Source organism: Orcinus orca, chromosome 5 (genome assembly GCF_937001465.1).
Source record: "Orcinus orca chromosome 5, mOrcOrc1.1, whole genome shotgun sequence".
Taxonomy (NCBI): Eukaryota; Metazoa; Chordata; class Mammalia; order Artiodactyla; family Delphinidae; genus Orcinus; species Orcinus orca.
In genome coordinates, this window is record NC_064563.1 from 139,725,561 (window position 1) to 139,751,542 (window position 25,982).

The 25,982-nt window shown below is 43.9% G+C and overlaps 1 long non-coding RNA gene across 1 annotated transcript in view; it reads right to left on the reverse strand.

Moving 5' to 3' along the window:
* Positions 1-252: 252 nt before the first annotated feature.
* The window catches only part of LOC125964405 (uncharacterized), a 39,633-nt gene continuing 13,903 nt past the window's right edge, over positions 253-25,982 (reverse strand). Inside the window, exons 2-4 of the long non-coding RNA XR_007477401.1 lie at positions 23,049-23,184; positions 18,690-21,850; positions 253-968 (exon numbers count right to left, since the gene is read on the reverse strand). This is a non-coding gene — a long non-coding RNA (uncharacterized LOC125964405). The remainder of the gene's footprint in view (positions 969-18,689; positions 21,851-23,048; positions 23,185-25,982) is intronic.

A 25,982-nucleotide genomic window follows, 5' to 3' on the forward strand; every position in this document is an offset into this window, starting at 1 on the left:
AGCCATTTTATCAGATAATCTCATTCAAAGTAAGACACAGTGGTCCTATGTGTTATAGCCTCCATTTGAGAAGATCATTTAAAAATCATTTAAAAGGGAGTTGGTATGTATACACCGTAATTTGCTTATCCAACCATCCACTGATGAACATTTGGGTTCAGTCATTTAAAAAAACGAAGTACTGACACGTGCTACAACATGGATGGACCTTGAAACATTACGCTAAGTGAAAGAAGCCGGGCACAAAGGACATGTGCGATTCCATTCATATGAGATGCCCAGAACAGGCTAATCCGTAGACACAGAAAGCAGACTTGTGGTTGCCAGGGGCTGGAGGGAGAATGAGGAATGACTGCTTAGTGGGTACAGGATTTCCTTTTGGGGTGATGAAGTTGTTTTGGAACTAGAGAGAGGTGGTGGTTATACAGTGCTGTGGGTCTACTTAATGCCACTGAATTCTTCACTTTAAAATGGTTAATTTGGGGCTTCCCTGGTGGCGCAGTGGTTGAGAGTCCGCCTGCCGATGCAGGGGACGCGGGTTCGTGCCGCGGAGCGGCTGGGCCCGTGAGCCATGGCCGCTGAGCCTGCGCGTCCGGAGCCTGTGCTCCGCAACGGGAGAGGCCACAACAGTGAGAGGCCCGCGTACCGCAAAAAAAAAAAAAAAAAAAAAAGGTTAATTTTGTGTTATGTGAATTTCACCACAATTTTAAAAGGGGGGAGGCGGTCTGTAGATGGCCACCCAGGAGGCTGTTACAGTGAAATTTCAGACATTGTGGCAATAGGGTAGAGGTTTCCTAGTAAGGAGCTTTCTCAGGGTCCCTAACTCACAGGAATGAGTTTGCCTTTGTCCGGGACTGAACTTGCCTCAGATAAAAAGTCCTCGCTGTGGCTTGTCTGGGAAGCCAAGGTTAGCTCGCAAGAAAGGAAGGAGGCTTGGCCTCCGCCTTCCACTGGCGTGGATCCATCCTCTGTGCAAAAAAAGAAATAATAAGTAACTAATGCTGACTGGAATTAATTTTATTATTATCCTTATGCTATGCTGACCTTTTCTTTTCTGTGGCCTAAAATTAGATCTTGTGTTGTTTAGCCAGATTTTGCCTGGGATTCTTTTTTAAGTTGTATTGATTCCCTACTGCTGTGGCAGCAGAGCCAGGCCAAGGCGAGACCTGGTGGTTACACACAGTTTACTTTACGGTTTCACCCTCGGACACAGACCGAGGCAGCGACATTTGTTTTCTGGTTACTGATGACACATGCGTTTCATCTTTCTTTCTCATGCCCCAGGCTAACCTGGGAAGCCTACCCAGGGCCTTACGCAAGGGAGCCCCTGGTTGCTGAGGCTGCAGACTGTAGAGTCTAGAAGTCTGAGACTTGAAGACCCACCCACCCGATTCCCATTGGATAAGAATGCCAGCCTTTCTCAGGGCAGGAAATCAACATGAGGAGGGCAGAGGATAAAGAAGAGACTAGATGGAAGTGAGCTTTGAGTAGGTATAGTTTTGCTGTCCTGCTTTTTGATGTGAGTGGATGTACATTCAACTGTGCCTTTCTATGAAAAAATTCACCAGGAGGAGGGCACAGCTGTCAGGGTCCATTCAAAGGACAGAAATCACTCTAGTTATTCTAACAAGGAAGATGTAATGCAAAGAAATGTTAACTCTAAAAGATACTTAACTATTTTATTTTTAAAAAGGGACCCTAGGGCTTCCCTGGTGGCACAGTGGTAGAGAGTCCGCCTGCCGATGCGGGGGACACGGGTTCGTGCCCCGGTCCGGGAAGATCCCACACGCCGCGGAGCGGCTGGGCCCGTGAGCCATGGCCGCTGAGCCTGCGTGTCCGGAGCCTGTGCTCCGCAACGGCAGAGGCCTTGGCAGTAAGAGGCCCGCGTACCGCAAAAAAAAAGGGACCCTAAAGAAGTAGCATTACCTTTGGGATAAGGAAGAGAGATAAAAGGACAAAGAATTAGGAGAGAAGCCCCCTCTTACCATCCACAAGGCTGAGACTCAGAGCTCATCAGAGGGGACTTAGCTACCACAAGAACTTACAACCTGCTGGTGGTCAAGAAACATCCTGGAAGGCAAAGGCCAGAGATGGTCTGCAGAAGCAGCCTGTCACTGTAGGGGTGTGTGTGGGAAGAGCTCCTGGGAAGTGGCCACCAGCAGAGAGAGCATGGCCGGAGCTCAGCTACATAGGCCACTGGGCCACTGCAGAGGAGGGTAACGCTGAAGATACAGAACTCAGGAGCAGAGTCTCCATCTGGCATTTGCCATTCTAAACCCTCCTGTGATGAAGTTAACATCTGGCCAGTGGGCAAAGGAGAAATGTTTACAGGGTCCAGCTCCAGTATCACAAATCAGGGCAGAGGAGAGTCAATCTGGAGCTGGGAGACAATACCTTGACAATTTGCACAGATGGGGACCCCCATTCTAGATCTGGTCTCACTTCAAGGGCAGGCAGACCCTTCACGTCAGTGAGCCGCTATCATGGTATCTCCGTCCCTGGGAGGAGCACGGAAAACATTCTTCATCAACTCCATTTGCCAGTACTCGGTGATAGATCCAGGTGAGTCAAGGGACATCATTAAACTTTCAAAAACAGTGGTTGATAAATATTTTCACAGCATCTCAGGTGGAGGAGAAAGATAAAGAGGAGGACTTTCGTAAACTTAGATGTGGCCCCAAATGGCTGTATTTTCACCAAAATCAGTTTCCTTTTCCTCCTAAGCATCCAGCTAGACTCTGTTCCCAGCTTCCTTTTACAGTTACGCAGAGGCCACGTAACTAATTCTAGCCAATGGGAAGTAAGCAAAAGTAATATATCCCACTCCCAGGCCTGGCCCTTAGAACAGCCCCAGCCCTTATGTCCTCTCTCTTCCATGACCCACTAGTTGCTTGCAGAAGAGGGGGTCTGTGGTCTTAGGGAATGGCAGAGCTTCTAAGGAAGGAGCCTAGGGCCCCGAGTTACCTTTTGGAGGAGAGTATCCCTGGAGAGTTGCCCAGCCAGATACACCCACATTGGACTGTGATGACAGGAAAGAATAAGCCCTTGGTGCACTGGTTTCCAGACCAGCAGTGTCAGCATCACTTGCAAACTCGTTAAAAATGCAAATTCCCGGCTTTGACCAAGGCATACTCAATTAGAAACCTTGCGAGAGGGTTTCTAAAAGCCCCGTATTTTAATAAGGAGATTTAGACACTCTAAAGTTTGAGAACATCTGCCTTATTGTGTAAGGACACTGAGATTTGGAGGGTTTTTGTTAAGTCACTTAGATAACTATCTACAGGGAGTCCCAACATAAAAACCATAAACTGACTCCTTGGTAACCAATTAAAATTTGACTGCTGCTTTACTAGAGACCTTTGTCACGGCTCCATTAATTCCAAGCCTGGACCAAGGTGATTAGGTCTTCATAAGGTTGAAGACTTACTAACCTCGGGTATCACCTGTGCCATTTGACCGGGAACCGGAAAACAAGGACTGGGTTTATTAATTGAATTTTTTTAGACAAGTCACTTAACCTGCTCATTTTATTGCCTCTGCAAAAAGCAGATCAATTCCAACCCATTTAGTAGTTACCTGGAGGAAAAATCCTCAGACAAACAAGAGCCAATAGATTGCACGTCCATGTTTAGAGAAATTCCATATGATTGTTTTTATATCCATCAAACTTTAGAAAACAGAAGACAAAACCCAGCAGCTCTTCAACTCCATACACCAGCTGCAAACAGGGGACTGCGCAGAAACAAACGATCTAGGTTAACTCGTTTTCAATTTAGAACTTTCCAAATGTGAAGTTTTCTATTTCAACTGTTGGCCAAAATGTAATGCCATCTCTACAAAAATTGGGGTTGTTTAATTTCCCAAATATAAAGTCCAAATTTTAGGGTTTTTGAAATCACATTTCCCAGGGGAAAAATATCATCATTTCAGGGAAATGGGAAGCTTGGAAAGAGCATCTAATATCAAAGCAATGTGTTTAATTAGCCACGTGGGTAAACAAGGGCAGCCAGGAATGCGGCGGCTCAGAGGAGAGTCATGGCATTTAGTTCCAGCTCCGTGCAAAGCCACATCTTCAGCACTCAGTTCAGAAGTAATTACCATCTCGCTGGCCCTCGGGTAGAGGGAGAAAAGAAATAACTATATTCATCTTGTGATTAAATGGCAATTAGCAGCTAAGTGCCCTGCAATAATGTGGCACTTACCACCTCATCACAGTATCAGCAGCTTCCCTGGCCAATCCCACCAGCCCGTTGGGTATCAGAGCACAGCGCTGCGTGGCTAGGACCCTAGGGAGGACCCAGGCACCAGCCAACACAGGTCAGAGGGAGGCACAAGTTAGTGGTTAAATGGGGACCCTACAGCCAAGCTGCCTGGGTTCCCAATACAACCCCACCACTTACCAACCTGCCAACTTGGCCGAGTTACCTGAATCTTTCTCAGCAACAGTGTCCTCATCTGAAAATTGGGGGAAAGAGTTGTTTCTAACACATAGCATGGTGAGTGTGAGGCTTAAGTGAGTTCATAGATGCAAAGCATTCAGGAGAGCTCCCAGAACACGGAATATTCTCAGTCAAAGATGGTTAATGTTTCCCCATGCTTCTCCTTCATGGGGCTGGGACAGATTAACTCTTTCCAGCCATGCATGATTTAATGCTAAAAATAATTTTAAATGTATTGTACTGCCCAAAACAGAAGCACACACAGACTAAATACCCTCTCTTATACCAGCCTGTCCCTTTGGTTCTGTATGAATTCTGATTTATCCTGTACCTGAGGGACCACCCTCGATTGTTACAAATTGTGAAACACATAGAAGCAACATCCAGGAAGGCCTGAACGGAAATGTTTTATTTCCCAAAAAGAGCAAGGCTATGGATTCAGACAAGAAACTGGGGAGTCCAACGTCTCAAGACACAAATGAATGAGGATGGACCTAAGGAAGGCCAAAGGGATGATGGGTGTGGCCAGCTCTTAGCTACATTTATAGCCACCGGTTGCTTCTCAGGCTGACGTCTCCTCTCACCACAGGTATTGTGAACTTGGTGCACAAATGATTTCTGAAATTAGTTTGAAAACATAATAAATGATAGGTCTGTTGCAAGACCATAGAACCCTTTTAAGGTTACCCATTTTGGGCAGCAGGGGGTCATTTGTTCTTAGATGCTTTCCTAACCCCTGCCCTACTCTGCTCTGCACAGCTGGGACCTGCATTTCCCATGCTCCTTGCCAATTAGCTTTGTCCAACACGAGACAATGGTAAGACTGGAGAGTCTTACTCTACCTGTAACAGAGATTCCAACAGTGCCTGCACCTCCTATCAGATAGCCCGCCACTCTTGGTTCCCAGCTCCAGCCAGGATATCCCCACTCTGGGGCTCCAGTTCAATATCACATCCTTGCCATGTCCTTCTCCAGCCCAAGAGGTGGCAGCGGAATGTTCTGATGGCTAATCACTGATTGACTAATGGTTCTCTGGTGGTTTCTTAGCTGTAACATCACTTAGGTAACCAATTCTCTTTATTAAATTCCCTCTGTTTGAAATACCTAGACTGGATTTTATTCCCTGAAGAAACACTGACTGATAAACCAGCACTTCATCTATGTTACTTTCTCCCTCTTCCAATATCTCAGTGAGAAAAGCACTGGACTAGGAATCAGGAGCACTGAGTTCTGGTCCCAGTTCTGCCACTAACTGACTGTGTTACCATGGGCATTGTTCTCTGTGCCTCAGTTTCCTAATAAATAAGATGACTGGACTTGGGGATCTCAAATAACACTTTCAGCTATAAAGTTCCGGGACTAGACATTCTGACCAGTGTCACCTGGTACTTCAGAATGTGGGAACCCGTGGCATTGACTTACTCCCTGAGTTGGCTCGCACACATTCACTAGTGTGTCATTTTACATCAGCAGCTGAGTTAGAGCAAGGTGGTCTCGTCTGTTTTGTAGGTGAGGCGAGGGTCTGCATGTGTGGAGGGGTGGCCACACATATACATGTGTGTACTTGCGATTCCCTAAGAAACATTCATAGGGGCATTATTCTCTCTCTATTCATGATTTAAACGTATAAAGAACTGAGCATATTAACATTGGTTAATGAGGATTGGTGAGGATGATACTATCCAAATTAACATTTCAGCCAAATTAATATAAAGATACTAAATAATAAGCATGAATCCATGATACGTTTGGAGCCTCAGCAAGTAGATTTCTATTTTCTTTCTCTTCTCCGAACTAGCAGTTCTCGTTTTCTCCTCACAAGACAGCATGATCAGTTACGGGTCACACACGGGTATAGCCATGGAAAATTCCAGTGTGCTATATGTAACCTGACCCCTTCTGCTTTTTCTCAACATTATGTAAAAATTCTTATTGTTTTCTAATGCCTTCAATACTTATAGAGTTAGCTTTTAATTCATTTTAGGCTAGAGTTACAATCAAGTACATATTTAAGTCAGTTATCAATTCATGTCCTTCACTGATAGAACTTTTTTTTTTAATTTTTATTTTTGGCTGCATTTGGTCTTTGTTGCTGCACGCGGTCTTTCTCTAGTGGGGGCTACTGCAGTGCACGGACTTCTCATTGTGGTGGCTTCTCTGGTTGCAGAGCATGGGCGCTAGTCATGCGGGCTTCAGTAGTTGCAGCATGAGAGCTCAGTAGTTGTGGCTCACGGGCTTAGTTGCTCTGCGGCATATGGGATCTTCCCAGACCAGGGATCGAACCTGTGTCCCTTGCATTGTCAGGCGGGTTCTTAACCGCTGCACCACCAGGGAAGTCCCTAGAACTTTTAAATATAAGTTTATATGCATGCATGTGTGTTTACATACGTCTCACACACATACACTCACAAAACTCAACCTTGAAGATATTTCTACAGTGAAAAGTCTCATAAATTTTTTCTTCTCATCAACATAGTCTTAAACTTCACCCAGAAGTAATCCATTTTCGGGCTTCCCTGGTGGCGCAGTGGTTGAGAGTCCGCCTGCCGATGCAGGGGACACGGGTTCGTGCCCGGGTCCGGGAAGATCCCACATGCCGCGGAGCGGTTGGGCCCGTAAGCCATGGCCGCTGAGCCTGCGCGTCCGGCGCCTGTGCTCCGCAACGGGAGAGGCCACAACAGTGAGAGGCCCGCGTACCGCAAAAACAAAACAAACAAACAAAAAAACAGAAGTAATCCATTTTCTTTTAACTCCTCAGTGCTTCATAAAAAGACTGATATTCTCTTTTTATCAGAAACCAGTACTGAAATATTCATCTATAACTGCAATGTCCAATATGGTAATCACTAAACACATGTGGCTATGGAGTACTTGAGATGTGGCCAGTTCGAATCAATTTATGGCATAAATGTAAAAACACACCAGATTTTGAAGTCTCAATATGAGAAAAATAAACATAACATAATCTCATTAATATTTTTATATTGACTGCATGTTGAACTTATAATATTTTGGACACCTTGTGGTGAAAAAATATGGTTAAAGTTAATTCTATGTGTCTCTTTTCATTAGAAAATTTTAAAATACATCACGTCCTATTTCTACTGGGCAACACTGATTCTAGAAGTTAAAGGATATGAAAAGATGCTTCTTCCGCGTTTTCTTTCCTTACAGAAGAACTTTGATGAGAAGCAGCAATATTGACCACAGTTGATGGGGGTGGGGGCAGGGAAGGGCTGAATCTATAGGAAAGATGGTTGTTAGGGTTTCAACTTGCTGACACCCAAATCAAGCTTCACTCTCTACAGAAAATAGCAAAGACCCAATTAATGGTGCTGTACACTGGAAACAGCATCATTGTGTTAATAGCTTGTGCTTTCTTCATAAGTCCAAGAGAGAAGGACTTAAGGCACTTTTTCTTATTGACTGAAAGCTGAAGAAAGTAAGGATCTCTGAGTTAAAGTTTCAGGGACTTGAATTCCCATATGGCCACCCATTTCATTATCATTCAAAAGCACATGTCAAGAATAAATCTTAAAAATATACACAGGACTTCAAAGCTTTAGGATATTCAGAGGAATAAGATCACATACACATTCCACCTTAAATAATTTTATTTAAGGTGGAATAAATAATTTTATTCATCATCTCAATCCTTGGGCATAGCATGAAGCCTGGTACACCGTGGGTGCTTAATGATGTTTGCTGAATTACACCAAAGGAACAACTTAAGCATGTCAGTTACTGAAAGTTGGACTCACTCATGCTGTTTAAGACAATGAAGCAAAGATGCAGCTCCAGAAATTCAGAAACACAGTTGCAGAAATTACCGAGTACACGCCACAGCCATTAGAAAGATGAGAAACGAAATCAACCTTTCTTGGAACGCCATGTTGTTGTTCTATTAGCTAGTGAGGATCTCGGTTTTCTGCTAGGTTGTGTGATAACCATCTTGGTAGTTCTTTAATAGGATAAAGAAGCCGGGTCTCTTTGCCATCTCAGTCTGTACTGGTTTGCATTATTTTTGTCCAAGCTTTTACACTTACAAAAAAAATCTATTTAAGCTCTGCATTCTTTTTCCTTTGAATGGATCATGTGGGCACTAGGGTGGACCTCAGGGGCTTCTGGGTGGATAAGACCAATAACAGGAATTGCTAATGTGGTTTCTATTGAATATGATGGATTCATTAGGTAAAATCATTTGATAAATCAAGAGTACTACATGTTTACTCCATTCATCTTTGTCTTTTGGATTCCAGGGTGACATTGCTGACACAAAGTACCACTTTGAGCTAAATGAGCAGCCTTGCTTGAAGAAGCTGGTTTAAGGGATAAACACTGCCATTCCTTGATTCTCACAAGCCCCTGCATTTGCCTTGAAGTCACGCTGAAGCTACACTACACAGAAGAGCCCTCATTCTCCCCAATGAGTTTTAACGATAAGCCCCAAACCTTGGGGAATTTCTTCTTCTCCCTTTCACATAGCAGTAAGTCTGGATGCAACCAGCATGGTCCTTAAAAATCCCAGTTGTATTATTTTTAACAATCAAATGGAATTTGTTAATATATAATACATATATATAAAACGTTGTACCCCACAACCAAGTGGAATTATTTTTTAACATCTTTATTGGAGTATAATTGCTATACAACAGTGTGTTCGTTTCTGCTGTATAACAAAGTGAATCAGCTATACGTATACATATAGTCCCATATCCCCTCCCTCTTGGGTCTCCCTCCCACCCTCCTTATCCCACCCCTCTAGGTGGTCACAAAGCACCGAGCTGATCTCCCTGTGCTATGCAGCTGCTTCCCACTAGCTATTTTACATTTGGCAGTATATATAAGTCCATGCCATACCAAGTTGAATTTATTCCAAGGATTCAAGCCTGGTTTAATAGGCAAAACTCAATGTAATACAGCGTATCAAGAAGCTATAGAAGAAAAATCGGATATTCACATCAATGGATGGAGGTAAAGCATTGGACAAAATCCAACACCCATTCATGATAAGAAAAATCTCAGCAAATCAGGAACAGAGGGAAACTTTCTAGACTTGATATGAAAACTTTATGGAAAATAAACTTGCAGCTAACTTTGTACTTGATGAAAAACTGAACATTTCCCCCCTAATATCAGGAACCTGTCAAGGAGGTCCTTTCTTACTACTCCTATGGGTTGAATAATGTTCCCCCCATCCAAAGATATGTCTAAGTCCTAAGCTCCCAGAACCCGTGAATGTGATCTTATTTGGAAAAAGCGTCTTTGCAGTAATTAAGTAATAAGTTAAGGATCTCAAGATGAGATCATCCTGGATTTAGGATGAGCCTGCCTAAATCCAATGGCAGGTGTCAGAAGAGAAAGGCACAAGGAGTTAACAACAGACACACAGGGAAGAAGGCATGTGAGATGGAGGCAGAGATTGGAGTGATGCATCTACCAGACAAGGAATGCCAAAGGTTCCCAGCAGCCACCGGAAGCTAGGAGAAAGACATGGAATAGATCCTCCCTCCAAGCTTCCAGAAGGAACCAACCCTGTTGACACCTTGATTTTGAACTTCTAGCCCTCAAACCTGTCAGAGAATAAATTTCTGTTGTTTTAAGCCACTCGAATTGTGACAATTTGTTACAGCACCTCCAGGAAATGAATACATCAGGTGACAAAGCTCAGCAGAACCCGGGGACCAAATGAATCTGATGGTTTGTACAGAGAGGCTGGGAGTAAGCTTACCTTTGCCAAGTCTGGGAAGAGCAGAAGTCCTGCTCAGCAATTTGCGTTCTCTATAAGACTAAAGTTTCTTAAATCCCCTCAAAGTCGCCACTATATCCGAAATACATTATTCAGATTTATTCATGACATCACTCTCTCTGTCTGCACCCATGCACCTCTCAGGAGTTCACTCCCTCCTGCAAAGGCATCCACCCCTGGGCTCCCCTGTGAGCCTCTGGAGAGAAAGAACTGTGCTCTTAAGCTCCTTATGGCCCCAGCACCCAGGGCCATGCCCAGCACATACAGGGGCCTAATAAATGTCTTCTGAGTGGACAGATGGAACCGATGTGTGATTAAAAGTGTCCTCCTTAGAGCATAAATGTATCTCCCAATACCACCTGTGTCTCTGTTCTAGGTCTTTCCCTAAATACCTCCACCATGTGTGCTTTTTCAGGGCCAATATGGCGTCCATGCAACAGGCCCACTCCCCTGACCTGTTGAGGCTTCATCACATAAGCCCTCAGCCTGCTGAGCAGGGGCCCTGAGCGCACCATGCTCTTCACACATTTTCACATTCAGTGCTGTTCCTTTGTTCAAATTCCTATTCCTTCAAGTCTCAACTCAAACACAATGACCTCTAGGAAGCCTTTCCGAATTTCCTTAAACAGCTTTGACCTTCCTCTTCCATCACACTTGGAAACACTTAGCATTGACAGCTAGCTGTGTGCTTTTTGTTGGTGGTGGAGGAGGTGGTGGTATCAATATGATTGAGCCTCTGCTGGGTGTCCTTCCCTTCATTATACCAATTATCCAGTTTTACTGTAATTTCTTGCTTGTCTGCCCACTACGTTAGAAGCTCCAGAGGACAGAAGTCTTTTCCCCTTGAAATCTGGCTTGTAATTTCACTGTGGCTTCAATTTCTTACCTGATGACCTCATCTCAGCTTACCCAGAAATTCTCCCAAGGGCTCAGGAACCGTTTGGACCACAGATCCGGCCCAGACTGCCCTGATGTAATAACTGCCAACCACACTCCAAAAGGATGCAGTTTCCTGTTTTTAAAGTATTTGCAGGCTTCCCTGGTGGCGCAGTGGTTAAGAATCCACCTGCCAATGCAGGGGACACAGGTTCGAGCCCTGGCCTGGGAAGATCCCACATGCCGCAGAGCAACTAAGCCCGTGAGCCACAACTACTGAGCTCACGTGCCACAACTACTGAGCCCGCGCACCTAGAGCCTGTGCTCCACAACAAGAGAAGCCACCGCAATGAGAAGCCCATGCACCTCAAGGAAGAGTAGCCCCCGCTCGTTGCAACTAGAGAAAAGCCCACACGCAGCAACGAAGACCCAACGCAACCAAAAAAATAAATTAAATTTAAAAAAAAGTATTTGCTAGTATCTCTCAGATTTTAAACCTTTCCCCAAAAGCCATTATAAATGGAGTCTATGATTTTTAAAATATTATTACTTCAGAGGAAGGAGGACTCACGTCAGTTGCCTGTGCAGCCAAGCCGGCACAAAAACCCCTGGTGAAAACTAAGTCTCTTAAACAGAAACCAGTAACCGGGCTGAGCTGGCACAAACAGCTCCCCCTTATCCGCGGGGGAATACATTCCAAGACCCCCAGTGGATGCCTGAAACCAGACTGAACCATATTTATGCTGTTTTTTCTATACATACATATCAAAAAATTTAATTTATAAATTAGGCGCAGTAAGAAATTAACAATAACTCATAATAAAATAGGACAATTATAACAATATATTATAATCAAAGTTCTGTGAATGTGGTCTCTCTCTTTCTCTCAAAATATCTTATTGTACAAATTTAATGCCTTTTCCATCCTAAGTGCTTACTGTGCACCGTGACCATAATTCTTGCACTTTGAAGCGTGAGAGCAAAACTAGCACAAATTTCTTTTTCTTTCTTCACAGTTTCACAGATAAAAGATTCCTTATTATCGTAGGTCTTAGCAATCTCAGCGTAGGATTTTTCTTCTTTCCTTAAGTCAAGAACTTTCACCTTTTCACTTAAAGGAAGCACTATACGGCTTCTCTTTGATGTATCCAAATTGCGAGCATCACTGCCTTTGTGCTTTGGGGCCATTATTAAGTAAAATCAGGGTCACTTGAACACAAACCCTGTGAGTGGTCTGATGACCAATATGGCTACTGAGTGGCTAAGGGGCAGGGCACACTGGACATAAGGATGATTCACGTCCCGGGTGCGATGGTGCAGATGGCATGAGATCTCATCACGTTACTCAGAACAACTTAAAACTTAATGAGTTTTTTATTTCTGGAATTTTCCATGTAATATTTTCAGACCATGGTTGACTGCAGGTAACTGAAACTGCAGGAAGCAAAACCATGGATGGGGGGGGGGGGTTGGTTACTGTATAGGAAACATGTCTGCAGCACAAGGAAGGGAACGCAGCCCTGCACAGATGCAGTGGAAGTCTGCCCACAGTGTGATGTGCATGTGTGTTCACACTGAGTGTAACTAAATACTCCCGGCTGGTCTAAACTGTGTTCTAGGGTCGGGGGGATTTCATTCTTCTGCACTGGAGTAAAGTTGGTTTCCACGAGCCCTTTCAACTTGCCTATCTTTGTGTTTTTATTACTTCCTTGTTGCCCATTTTTATAAGTAAAACTTTTCTCTGATAATGACTGCATCTCCCTAAAAGCTTCTTCTGAGTCCTTATTTTCAAAGCAGTTGGATCCATCTTAATATTTTCCTGCCATAAATTGCCTCAAGCCAATTTCTTTTAAAGGAATTAAAAATGCAAATCTAATATTCTAATTGCATAATAGGATCATCTTGGCAGCTCGATCAATACTATCTCCCACTGTCAATACTATGGCCGGGCTGCGTGGATGTCAGAGCCCACTGATCTCACTTTATCACTGGCCCCATGGCCAATCCACATCTATAAGATGTGACATTTTATTGGTGGCCTTCCATCAATCAGCTCTAATTTGTACATCCCAGAGATGCACGTTGTCATCTCAGCATCCACGTTGGCCTGGGCACCAGACAGCACAGAGTTGAAGCCTTCATGTTTCCCGGGACTAAGTTAAATGGCAAGAAAGAGGCTGGTTGACAGCCACACACAGGAATTTTTTTCCAGGTCACCATCCAATGGAATTAGAAGCAAAGGACCTATGACAGGTCACCCCAAAGATCCTAAACCTGTCAGTACAGCTACAGATCATTACAAATGACACAGGTCTGGAGTCAGGAGACCCTGGCTGACAGATCCGGCTCAGCCATTCCCCAGGGGTCACCTTGAGCAAGTCACCTAGCCTCTAGGTGTCTCAGTTTCCCCTCTTACAAAATAACGGTGTTTCACCTAGGTTGAATGCTAAGGTCCCTAGCAACCTACAACTTATTTTACTTCTAGAAGAGTAAAGATCATACTCTAAGTAGCAAGGATGAAGGATATTGTCAGTTGATTGAGATAAGAAACATGGTTACTACTTCTGGGCTATTTGCCAATTAACAGTAGAAACATCATAATTAGCACGTATCAAGCAAATTCTACTTCCGTTAAGAAGTGTTTTTCCAATAGATGTGTTGGGGGAAAAAAAGAGAATGTTTTCCCACACTCTCTCTCCAGCAGAATGGTTTTTTTTTTTTTTAGGTTTCAAATACCGTACTATTTGATCCAAAACACAATCATTCAATATACCCACCTAAACCAGCAAAAAGCTATAAAAACTATGCCAACGATCATAAATTTCCTTAAATAGAACTAAGCAATTGGAGTGTAGCAAAATTTAAGGTTCTTATTAAATCTGATTTTAGGGTAAGCTGATTTTGAATAGACAATCAGGTCAAAGTCTTTTAGATTCTCTGAAGAACACCTTTCTAAAATTATGACAACACACACTAAGTCTCAAAATGTAATCTATTTGGCTTTGGAGAAAAGCACTCTGTGTGTATATGTGGGTATCTTACACGTAACTATAATAAAATTTCTTATTTATGTGGTTCTTTGTAGATTATTCAATTAACAATTATCCATTATATGCTGGGCATTGTGTAAGGAGCGTTCATAGACATTTCTTTATTGGGTTCTCAGGGTGACCTCAGGGGTCAGATGAGAGTTGCCTTGTTGTTCCCAGAGGAAGAAACTGAGGCTGGAGGACAGTAAGAGGCATCCCCAGGAATTATCAGGAGACATGAAAGTGACAGAAGACTCAAGGATTGTTCAAGAAAACAAGAAGCAAAGGAAAGATTCTGAAGAGTTGAGTCAGCAAAGGGTTCAATTTTCAGAAGGGTGGAGGGAGGGCTTGGAGATAAGGAGGGAGAGAGAGAGGAAGGGTTATTCTGTGAAATACAGATCAGTGGGCTTAATATTGATCCCTGGCAGAAAGCGAGAACTAATCATTACGGGTTGATCTGTGAGCTCAGAAAACAGCGACTGCCAAGAGGCTGCCGTCTCCTAAACAAGCCACCCCAATCTAATCTCGTTTCCTCTCTTGATAGGTTATTAGGCTGGTTGATCAGTGGATCTGATCAGTGGGTTTCAGCAAGGCACTTGACAGAGTCGCTCAGGATATTCTTGTGGACAAGAAGGAGAAATGGGGGTGGGACTAGAGGACAGTTAAGTGAATTTGTAACTGGTTGAACAAGCGTGTCCAAAGCGTTGATTAATAGAGTGATGTCAGCCTACAAGGAGGAAGCCATGTGCCCTGGGGCTCTGTGTTTTGCTCTGCTCTGTTCAACCAGCTAATCAGTGCCTTGAATGATGTTGTAATGCTTGTTAGAACATGGAAGGACATAATTATGGGGTCACTAATAGGTTAAAAGAATCAGGATCCAGAATGTACTCATCCTGCTAGTCCAATGGCCCCAAAACCTTAAAGAAGAAATGTAAAAGGAATGAGTTGTATAGTCCTTTGATTGATTCCCAAATCAATAGCACAATAGAGAATCTCAGCTTAGGAGCAGTTCAAGGAGAGAAGACTTGGTCCCAGGCAAAATATGCCCCCGTAAACTGTTGTAGCCAGTAGCAAAGTCTAAGGGGTCTTAGATATCATTAGTAGATTTCCAGGGCCCCCTCTAAAAGTAGTTATGATCTTGCTACCTGGTGGGTTGGTAGGGATACAGGTTCAGGTCAGGCACTGCATTTTAAGGCAGGTAAGAGACAATTCATAGGAGGGGAACAATACAAGTGAGAGATATGGCTACTACTCTAGGTGAAGAATGGTTGACATGGTTGGTGATATTTACACGAGGAGAAGAAAGGCGGCAGTCTTCTAATATCTGGAGAGCTGACATAGGAAGAATGAGAAAACACAATTTTCACTGCTCCATAAAGATGGAGGGAGTTACAGAAGATCAGAGATAGAGTTTCAGGGCAACCAAAACACAGATGTTGCCACATGAAGGACTGAGTTCTCAATTCTTAGTTCCCAGTATTGACTTTATAGGCTGGGCTGTTGAGGGAACTATTTTTTTCTGGAGTGAGAATTGCCCTGTATGATTCTACAAGGCAAAATATTTGATGTATGTAGATGTGTGGACAGGAGAATTGCCATAGAGCCTGCTGATAAAATCCAGCACACGAGCACTAGCAAAGTATTACTTCAAGGTACTCTGTGTACATAGAGAAAGTGTGATGGAAAACCAAAAACAACCATGACACATTGCTTTCCCTGGAGGAGCTTCAAATCTAAAGACACATAAGTAAGTATGTAATTGGCTTTAAATAAAAGGCAGAATAAAATAGATTGCAATAGAGGCTCAAAAAATAGATCAGCAAGATGAGGAGAGGGTCACATTTAACTTTAAGTTGGGTTTGGAGGCCCATCAAAGATGGCTTCAAGGAATAGGTAGCATTTGACTCAATGGGAGTTGGATTTCCAGCCCAGACCTCCAGGCAGCTCCACCGCAGCCCTGCTGACATTCCAAAGGTCCCCATCCCTGCATCGTCTTCCAGATTTACCATTTTGAAACTTCTTCTCGTCTGTGCCGTTTCTTTGACCAGATTTTGTTCTCTGTCCACACCTGCCACCTGGCAACTTAAGATGTCCTTTGCTTCCCTACTTCCCCAGCACCCTCACTGCTACCCAGAACTTGCCTCCATTCTCTGTGCCCCAGCCCTGCCCACTTCCACATCTGACAGAGTCCTGGGACAGGGTGTCACTTCATCACCTTTGCCGTGTTCTGTGGTTTAGAAGCAAGTCAGAGGTCCCACCCACATTCAAGAAGAAAGGATTATAGCAGGTATGAATATGAGGCCACCTGAAAGTCTGTCTGCCACAGGTACCGAACAGGAGTCGTTTAGACACCCGGAGCAAGGAGAGGAAAGATGGGACGAGGGCACGGATGGCTGACAGTTGAGTGCAGGGTGCGGGTGCGTGGAGGGTGTTGGGCCGGCCCTGGGGGAAGCCTTTAGAAGTGGCTTTGTCTTCCTCTCAGCTCTTGCACAGACAAATGGCTTGTCATCCTATGAGTATAACAAGGGGACAATTTAGGCACCGAGTAGTCACCTCTGAAGACTTGTTTAGTTACCAGGAACTAACTAAAAAGACAGTAAAGACTTTCAGGCATGAGCAGGTGCCCATCACAGGCAGCACGCAGCCTTGAGTTCTTCCCCTTCACAGTTCTGGAAGGCTTGCACCCTCGAGGGCACGCATCCACCCAGCTGTGGCGGCTGACACTGTTGGGATTTACACGTCTTGGACATCATACAGGCTCCCAGACTGTGGTTAAGTTAACATTATCCCCCCAGCCACGTGTTTACATATGGGAATTCCTGTACCTTACCAGCTGCTTAGACATAACATTTTACTGCCAGCGGTTTGGACTCCACATCGCACTCAGAGCTTGTTGCTGGAGCCTCTCCCTCAGCTTTCTCACAATGCAAGGTGTTGTCTCCCTTGAGAACCGACCATTTAAAAATTAATCACCATGATGTTTCATTCCACAATGAAGATCCTCTTCTATTTATTTCCTCTTCTTAGGACCTGCCCCTGGAGTTCTCAGGGGAAGACTATGTGTTTTGTTATTTTCTCCTGTAAAGGGGTCTGAAAACTGCAGAGAAGATAATCAGGAGATACTTCTAATCCCAGCCATTTCCTCTCTCTAAATACGGCACCCTCTTTGGGGAAACGGTGTTTCCAACAGTGATTAAGTGCCAGAGGTCTGCTGCTCTTTGGGGCATTGACTAATCCTAAGAGTAGCTCTGTGATAGGCTGCAAAACGGCCACAGTCCTTCGGTTCTCCATATAATCACACCCTTAGCAATGTGACTTTGTGACTCTTCTCATCAAGAAATGGAGTCTACCTCTCCCTACCTGGAATCTGCGTTGTTGTTATAACTTACTTCAGGCAAAAGAATAAAGTGGACATGACAGGGTGCCAGTTTGGGGCCCAGGCATCAGGAGGTCCTGCATACTTCCACCCCTTGGAATCCTGCAAAGATCAAGCCCAGGCTAGCCTGCTGGAGGATGAGAGACCGTGTGCAACAGAGACTTGCCATCCCATCTGTTGGCATCTTAGACTGGCCAGGCCCCAGCCAACCCAGAAGCCGATGGCCGACACATGAATAAACTTGGATGAAAAAAGAAAAACTGCCCAGCTGAGCCCAGCCCGAACTGCCAACCCACAGACATGTGAGAGAAGAAAATGTCTATTGTTTTTGCCTACTCCGTTTTGGGGTAGTTTGTTATGCCGTAAGAGCTAACTGATACAGGTGCCTTAGTTTATCAACATAAACATCAGGGTTCCCAGTTTGAAAGAATAATGAGGCAAAGACACCTACTAATGATGTCCCAACCTGGCTCATTCTCGAACACTCAGCAGGCTGATGATGTCCCCGTTCTTTTTCTCACTACGTCTTTTGAACCCATTTTCATGAGCCACCAGAACCTCATACTGAAACTGGCAGGAAAAGACCTCCAGGGGATGGGTTGGGCTGCTATAGCTTTTCCTTTCACAAAAACCTTGCAAAACATACTTCTTTTATTTCATCCCTGGATGACTGCCTTCAGTTCTTTGCTTCATAAGCTTCTGTTCTTCTGAAGAGCCATGACAGCATTGATTTCAACCTATGATTGCTGGTGAAATATTAAACCTTATTGATTCGAAATTAAGGATTAGTTGCAAGTTGGATACTCTGCATATTTTGAAGATGCACAATTTTATTTCTTCTAGTTGAAAAGTAATTGCAGCTCCACAATATGATTCTTTTTTTTTTAAGATGGAGTCCTTCGAATCAGCTTTCTCATTTGTCTTGCCAAACTTGTCAAATACATTATGTTGACTAGCCAATTTATTCTTCCAAATGAAGCATTCATATTTCTTACTTATAAGTGTGCTAGTGTGAAAACACATGTTCTTTTCATTAACTACACATTATGATGCCTCTGCATCCCCCAAACAACAACAAAAACCTCATTGGCTAGAAGTAAAGATATTCTGAGTAAGAATTCAGTAGATTTTTTTTTTGTCAAGTCAGCAGTTTATCATTAATTTGATGTTTCATTGAGAGCATACCACTGTTCCCTGAGACTCATACATTTAAAGCTCACCTCAGTACATGGCTACGATGGAAGTTCTCTCTTCTAAAATTCTCTCATAAAATAGAACACTGCACCACTGAAATAAAATCTCTCAGGATGACTCAAGTCTTGGGATCGGCATTGTGCTGTCTAAAACCAAAGTTCACCTGAAGATGCAAAGACATGAAGATATGCATGCAATAGGATACTTATTTCCCAGTTCCTAATTCATAGCCGCATTGCTCTTACGCATCCACAAATATATACTCCTCTCCAGAACGCAGTTGTTAAACAGTTTTTTTCCTTTGAAGCAATTTGAATGGCAACATTTTTTTTTATTGAAGTATAATTGATTTACAATGTTGTATTAGTTTCAGGTGTACAGCAAAGTGATTCGGTTATACAACTGTATATATATTCTTTTTCAGATTCTTTTCCATTATAGGTTATTACAAAATATTGAATATAGTTCCCTGTACTATACAGTAGGTCCTTGTTGTTTATCTATTTTATATATGGTAGTGTGTATCTGTTAATCCCAAGCTCCTAATTTATCCCTCCTCCCCCCCTTTCCCCTTTGGTAACCATAAGTTTGTTTTCTACATCTGTGAGTCTATTTCTGTTTTATAAATAAGTTCATTTATATCATTTTTTTAGAGTCCAAATGTAAGTGATATCATGTGATATTTGTCTTTTCTCTGTCTGACATACTTCACTTAGTATGATAATCTCTCGGTCTATCCATGTTTCTGCAAATGGCATTATTTCATTCTTTTTATGGATGAGTAGTATTCCATTGTATATGTGTGTGTGTGTATATATATATATATATACCATATCTTCTTTATCCATTCATCTGTCAACGGACATTTAGGTTGCTTCCATATTAAACATTTTAAGGGACGTATATAAACAAGCTAAACACCTTTCCTTAATATATACATCTCTATATCATAGCTGTATTCGACCTAAAAAACGGTTGCCCTGGTGTGTTCCATGTAGACAACACAAACACAGAATCTCTCTCCCTTTCCCCGTCGGCAGTCACTGCTTAGAATTCTCCACCCCTTTCCCCTCCCAGAGCTCCTCCCCCAAGCTCTGACCCTTACTTCTCATCTCTAACTGGCATTCACTTGGGATGAGGGAACCTCAGCCCCCCAAGCCCCATGTCTTCCACAGAATAGTATAGTCACTCTGCTGTCTTGCCGTCCTCCACACCAGAACCGTGATGCTGACTCCTGAGGTAAAATGTCTAGAAAGGGGGGTTGGAGGGTCCTTTTGAAATGTAGGTGAGATGTCTTCCGTCCTTATTCTCAGTCTTTATTCTCAATTTATTCTTTGATCCATTCCTGAATTCCTCAGCTGGCACTCACTGGGCTCATCTGACAACTGCAAGGTAGACAGAGAAACAAGCCCAAGTTCTTGGTCTCAAAGCACTAAGAGTCTTGAGGGAAAACACCAATGATCCTGTCCCTTTCCCAACAGGCTTGCAGTTGAAAATGAGAAGATGAAGACCAGACGAGTCCATTCACTGCTGTTCGTGTCCCTATCACATGAGTAAATACATAAATACAGCAAAAACTCTTGAGACTGTAACGGTTTATTAAGGAGTCTCCGAACATGGGGTTACAAACACAAAATGGTTTTGTTTCTTCTACACATGGCCCTTCTCACGTTGCTCTGTCGAATCATCCTTTGAACACCCCTTAACAGTATCTTGGGCAGAATCCATACCTTCCTAGTCACTGGTGCATTCCAAAGCTTCAATCTCAATCTTGATGTAAATCCCATGCCCTCCTTCCCTCTATGCAGACTTGAGCTGGGACCTTAAATGCTGAAGGGTGGATGAGATCTGCTTCTACAACGCCCACACCCTGCTGCCTGAGCTGTCTCAGTTGATGGGGCAGCAGGGAGGCACCAGAAAGGGACACAGGCCTATTCACTTAAGTGGTCGCTACTGGCATGCTCTCTTGGGTGGTTCTTGAAGCTCTGCTGGCCACCTGGCTTATGATTCCTCTGAATGGCAGCGTCCAAATGCTGGCTGTCTTGTGGGGTGCATGCATGAGCTCTGAGGGCTCTGTCAGCTCCCTTCTCTGCCCCCACCTACTGCACAATTCCCTGACATTCAGAACCTGGTGCTTGGTTGACCTCTTTCAACCCTGCCCCACTGTTCCCTACATCAGGGGAAAATCCCAAAGCCTCTTACTGCTAGGATTCCTGTGCCTGACGGACACTCTTCTTAGCTGGGTACCAGCAAGATGGTTCAAGCTCAGCTTCCTTTCTGGGATGTCCACTGACCCACAAGAAACTCAGCCTGCTTCACGCCCACCCTCTGTCCAGGCTGCCTCCCCTCCCATGTCTCTCAGAGAGGCAAATCGGCAAGTCCACTTCTTAAGCCAATGGCCAGTGGGGGAAGGCAAGTCTCCTTTTCTTTCGGGCACCTCCAATCTTTTAGTATTTCCCTGGGTTGTCTCACTTGTCTTCATGTTGAGAGGGACGTCTCTTACTCCAATGTCCTCCTTCTCCCCTCCCAGCTTTATTAGAAACACTGGGTAGTGGCTGGTAATAGGCTGGGTGGGCAACTGAAAAGCCCCACTAAAACTTCCTGGTGTTTGTTTCCAGGGGCTTCCATAGCAGATAACCAAAAATGGAGGGCCTTAAATGACAGAAACTTATTCTTTCATAGTTCTGGATGCTGGAAGTCCAAAATCAAGATGTTAGGAGGGCCACGCTTCCTGTGAAAGCTCTAAAAAAGAATCCTTCCTTTCCTCTTGCAGCTTCTGGTGGCTTTAGATACCCCTCAACTTATAGCAGCATCACTCCAACCTCTGCCTCATCTTCACATGGCCTTCTTCACTCTGTCACTGCAGGTGTCTCTTCTCTTCTTATAAGGACACCAGTCATTGAATCTAAGGGCCACCCTACTCCAGTGTCACCTCTTCTTAACTAATTATATCTGCAAAGACCCCATTTCCAAATAAGGTCACACTTGGAGGTTCCAGGTAGTCATGAATTTGGGGGAAACACTATTCAGTACAATCTCGTCACAGAAAACTTCCAGGTCATTTCTTTGAGAAGCAGAAGAATCAGAGAGAAGCTTTGAGATGTGTCTTGTTCTACAGAGGGCTTCAAGGGAGAGAAACTTTAGTGAAGGTGATGGTACAGGATTCATGCAGACCCATCACTGGGATCTACAAAAAAAGCCAAAAAAAAAAAAAGGTGGCGGGGAGATAGACAATAATAGGTCATGAAGATTACTGGCTAAAGAGATATCCCTAGACCCTTTAACTACCCTGGACCTAGGAATGACCAGCTTCTCACTCGCCAGCCCCCAATCCCCTTCCTTCCACTCCTTTCAGCCACCACCCTGTAGGTGACCATGACAGCCACTGCAACCCCCACAGCCAGCCCCTGGCAGGGAAGGGGAGACGCTACATCACGCCTCTGGAAGGAGGTATTTGCCCAGCACATGTTAATACTCTTGATACACCTGCCCGTGGAGTGAATGTACCTGCGGTGTTTCTTCTAGCCCAGTTTGGATGATGTGACACAGCTCAGGTGGGCTTTAGTCACCTGTCTTGGGATCCTGCTGTTCTTTGTATGAGGAAGAACATTCTAATCCCCAAAACTAACTTCTAAATCTGCCCTTCCATAAGGCATGGATTCCCTAGAGCACCACTATTGGGGAAAGATTGTTTATATAACAATGAGATAAACCTTGAAATGTCCAACTTAATACATCAAGCCAGAGGAACATGTTAAAGATTGAGGATGTAATCTAGGAGAACTCTATTCTTACTCATTTTCTCATTAGAAGTATGTTTAAAATTTAGTTTATATCCTTCCCCCCAAAACAGTGACAAATACTTCCTTATATGTGTCACTAGCTATTAAAATTGATTATTCAAAATAAATAATGCATCATATTCAGGATTAAAAATGGAAATTGTATTTAATATTTTTGATAGCTTGAGGAAAATATTACTGAAGCTCAATTTCACTTAAACTAGATAATTTGTTACAAATGACATATCATTTTTAATAAATATTAAAATATGATTCTTCCCTTTTAATAAATAGACATGAGCACAGACTTTGGGCAGAAGCTGGGGCTCTATTCCAGCTATTTTTCTAACTGTGTTAACTTGGCAAAATAATGGCCCTTATAAGCCTCAGTATTTTCACCTGGAAAATGGGTTTAATGATACAATCTACCTCAAAGTGTTATGATGAGATTAAACGAGTTAATGCACGTAGAGCTCACAGAACAGAGTCTGAAACACAGCAAGCACTACACAAGTTCTGCTGTTGTAGTTTTTTGGTAGGCCTTTCTGCCTTGTCTTTTCTTCCTCTCCACTTTAAGTTTCCAAAGTACAGAGGAAAACATACCAGCAATTATCTCTCCCCAAGCCCTCAGCACGGTGCTCAGCAGAAGCTGGGTGCTTCTAGCGCTGTGGTTGAAGTTGTGGAATCATTTACTTTCCTGTGGCATTCTGATACAGTTCAGAATTATTGATCTTGGTTTCTGGGAACAATATGGTTACATATCAGACATTTTCAGACAAAATTTTGTCTTCTCCTAGAAAGATAAGGTAAAGTGTCACAGCCTCCTAGTCTTGACACAGAGAAATGATCAGTTGGGAGTCAGGAGCCCTGGCCTTGAGTTCCATCTCTGCTGGCTACTAGTTATGGTATCCTTAAAAAAAAAATCACTTTTCCCACACAGACCTGGGTTCTCCCATTTGACAGTGAGAAAAGTTCTTCCTGTGCGATTATGTAATTAATAATAATGACAGTGACAGCCACATCACCTCTAACGTAGACCAGGCATGAGTCAGAGTGCTTTAGAATTACCAACTCCTTCAGTCCTCAAGATACGGTTCCCACACCAGGACTTTAGAGTCCCCACTCTCATTATCCCCATTCTACAGCTGGGGAAACTGAGGCACAGAGGCCCCACTGCTGGTAAGCGGTAGGACCAGAGTCTGGTTCCAGAGCCTGACTTTTTAGCCATTACCCAGTACTGCCACCTCCAAGTTCATCAGCATCTGCAATACAAACAAATACTTAATGTGCTTCCCCTAAAACTCAGCATATGTTGGACCCTGTGCCCTCAGGCCTCTGTGACATCACTAGAATAATCCCTCAGCTCATCTTTCAAGAGGCAATTCAATGTCCACTCTCCTGAAGCTTTCCTGAGTCTCAGTGCCAACAGACATCACTCCTACTTTGACACACATTCCAACCCTGAGGCTGGTATGGCCACTGCGGTGTCCTAAGTTGGTGGCCATTGTTTTATATGAATTGTCCCATCTCCCTGCACACATGATTATGCTCTGACATCAGAGGCTGTGTCATCCTCTATTGGTATCTCCCTGCTGGAGCACATAGAAGGCCCAGTAAATACCGTCACAAGTCAGAGCATCACCGACGTGTGGTGCATCCTGGTCTGACATCATCTATTGATCAAGCCGATAGGATGTGGGACGGGGGTTGGGGAGAAGCCTGGGACTCCTAAATTCATGGTGCAGGAACGGAGTGGAGGCAGCATGGTGAACCAAGACTGGCAATGGAGGAGGACTGCAGTTATTCAGGGAAGACAAGGAGTTAGGACACACCAGGCTTATTTCTACAACAGGGTGTAAGAACGCAGCACCAGACAGACACCGAGCTGCTACAGGAGCTTCCTGAAGGATCCTTCACTCAGTCCACAAGAGTTGCCCTGGAGGAGCAATGCATCACTCGTAATGCCATTTCCATGTTTACCTTTTTGAAATATTAATGGCCTTGGCTGGCCTTTGTTCTGCTGATTATGGACACAGAACCTGTCCCTAGAGGAGGCGGATGCAGAGCCCAGGACTGAAATTCCATCAAGCCTTTTGGTCAGTAGAAATCCTTTAAGCTGTGACAATAACTCAGGTCCACTCCTTCCTTCATTTAATTCCAGAGACTTGGAGGAAGTTTCGTCCCTGAGACAGAATTCCATTTCATTTCTAACACCACACACTGTGGCTTAGAGACAGAAGGCTCACCAGCAGGGTCGAGGGTCTACAAGGTACAGGCCATTCACCGTAGGCGGCTGACGCTGCAAGTGTCATGTACTGGGCGCGATGGTTCTCAACCCCACAGCCTGGGAGGAAAGTTCATTTTAGGATTTATACCAGGAGTACACACATGAGAAGAGGGTTATACTTTCTGTGTATCTGCTTTGAAGCTCTGTGCACCAGATTGTTCATATCAGAAGACCATATGAACTTCTGTGGATGTGTCTCTACATCAGTGCTGTCCGGAAACGGCTGTTGGATCCACACTAAACAAAGCTCTCGAGAAGAGAGAGAGGACAGAGGATGTTTCTGGTAGAAGCTACAGAAGGCTAGTGTTTCAGGAATGAAAACCAAGCTGCAAAGACAGAGCTGGAAAGTGGGATATGGCTGCTCAAGGGGCCACCAAAATGCCTTGAAACCCCAGAAAGAAAGGACAGTCTCAGTGAGAGGTTCCAAGTAGTGACAGCAAATGTGCAGCCAACTCTCAAGCATTTGGTGGTTTACCTGCATCCCATACACAGACCAACCATCGTCTATTGTCTCAGACTCTGCGTGATTAAAGGCCCTCTGGTGCAGTCCCCATCTAAAGGTCACATACATAACCTCACACACACACACACACACACACACACACACACACACACACACACACACACACACACACACACACACACACACACTAGCAGACACTACGGGTGCCCTGTCCATATCCCTTTGGCCCTTCCCTTTCCAGTGCACTCTGGCCCAAAGTCCAACTTCCAGCACCTGCAATTTTTTGCCTAAAGGCTTTCTCTGGCCACCAGAACCTGATCTGCTCATAGACATTTCAGGTTGGAACTGACAGGAATTAATGCTACTGGGAGCAGCCAGTGGCTGATGGGAGTTAGTGGGTACATACACCTCAAAGCGGGAAAATTCTGTAGTTCAAGTTCAATAGCATTTTCCAGAGCTTGGATATATATTACACACACACAGACAGACAGACAGACACACACACACAAACACACACACTCCTCTACTATTCAGAGAAGGTTTAAATTGTACGACACTCGTATCTTCACATCAATTTTATTATTGTTCTTATCATTTCACTTTAGAAATGAAGAAACTGAGTCTCAGAGAGTTAATAGATACCAAAGTCATATAGTGCACTCAAGACCACTTCTAGGTGTTTCCAATGCCTTCAGTGTTTCCACTGTGCCAGTGCTGCCTCAATGGAAGCGACAATCAAGGACACACTTCCAAAGAGCTCATTTATTGTCACTGTGTCTCTTGGTGA